This window comes from Juglans regia, chromosome 9 (assembly GCF_001411555.2).
Source record: "Juglans regia cultivar Chandler chromosome 9, Walnut 2.0, whole genome shotgun sequence".
Lineage (NCBI taxonomy): Eukaryota > Viridiplantae > Streptophyta > Magnoliopsida > Fagales > Juglandaceae > Juglans > Juglans regia.
Window position 1 is genome coordinate 12,264,061 of NC_049909.1, and position 1,819 is coordinate 12,265,879.

Below are 1,819 nucleotides of genomic sequence, written 5' to 3' on the forward strand. Positions count from 1 at the left end.
AGTATTTTTGGGCCAAATGAGATTTTGGCGTGTGTTGGAAAATTAATCATTTTCGGGGAAAATGATATTTTGAGGAAAATGTATATTTCTTCATATGCATGCATGTTGGTGGCATTAATGCATTTTTATTTCTTGAGGATTATTTTGGGTTATACTTACCTGCGGTACCATTCTGTGGTAACGCAGATTTTGATGCAGATGAGGATGAGGAGGGTGAGCCTGAGGAGACGGCTCCGCCCGAGGAGTGATCTGGGATCACTAGCTTGTTATTTTATTTTACCCTTCTGTATTTTCGGGACATGTGTTAATTTTATTTTGGATGACTGTATAACTGCTTTTAAAACTTTACTGATGTTTACTTGTATTTAAATTCTGGTACTTAGTTGACTAATCCGCTGCGTTGTGGTTGTACACCATTGCATGTACACACACTTGACACGTACGTTGGGATGTGTGACCGTGTTGTCATCATCCCGGCGTCTCGATTTCCGTGTTTCCCTTACACGGGGGTCGGGGGCGCCACACTCAGTCTCAGAATGGCTGATGCCTCTGATGAGAATATCTCAACCTCTGCACCCTCCTTCTCCCATGTCGTAACTAGCAAGCTCACTACCAGTAACTTTCCACTCTGGAAAGTTTAGGTTAGTGCCTATCTCCATGGCCAAGACTTATACCAATACGTCGATGGCACTCTCCTTTCTCCTCCTCAATTTATTCCTGACCAACCCACTGTTAACCCTAAGTACTCTGCCTGGAAGAAGACAGACCAAACAATTCCAAGTTCGTTTTCAATTAGCTAACCTTGCTCGAGGTGAGCTTTCCATCACAGATTTCTTTTCCAAAGTACGAGCACTAGCCAATACCTTAGCCTCAACTGGAAGTCCTCTTCCTGACCAGGATTTTGTCACATACTTGCTCATCGGGCTTGGCCCCTCATATGAATCCTTCGTGACCTCCATTACCACAAGGTCTGACCCTGTCTCCTCCTAAGAACTATTTCAGCTTCTTCTTATTCATGAGAGCAGGTAGCTCACTCAAATAGGACCATGTCCCCCAATGAACCTTCGGTGAATGTCACAACAACTGGAGGTGGTACCCAACGTGGTCGAGGCTACTCAAGAGGAGGCATATCCAGCAGAAATGGGAATACCAGAGGATGCTCCAACTCATACAACAGAGGAGGTCGCAGTGGCAGCTATCCCAATCCACCCTCAAATACCTACCCTCCATTCTCACCAAATCTGTCAAGTGTGTGGTAAGCCTGGCCATGTTGCACTACAATGTCGACACCATTTCAACCATTCCTACCAATATGAGGCTCTTCCATCCTTTTCAGCCAATTTCACAAACACTTATCAACCATCCCCTACCTACCCAGACACCACCTGGTACCCTGATTCAGTCGCAACCCACCACAATCCAAACAATCTTGACAACCTCAATATCTCCTCCCAACCCTATACTGATGGTGATTAGGTTCGAGTAGGTAGGTGACGAGACTGCACTATCCATCCAAAATATCGGTGACTCGACATTCTTCTCTTCTTCTTCTTCTTCATTTACTCTAAATAAATTGCTTCATGTTCCTTCAATCAACAAAAATCTTGTCTCCATTTGTAAGTTTTGCTCCGATAATGACTGCTTCTTTGAATTTCACTCATCTTTTCTCTCTGTGAAGGACACTACGACCAAGAAACTCCTCCTCACCGGTCCTAACATTAATGGTCTCTACGTTTTTTCACCTACATTGGCGCTATCTTCTTTCCCTTCCACGCACGTCGGCGAAAAGATCTACACCGCTCAATGGCATCGTCGTTTA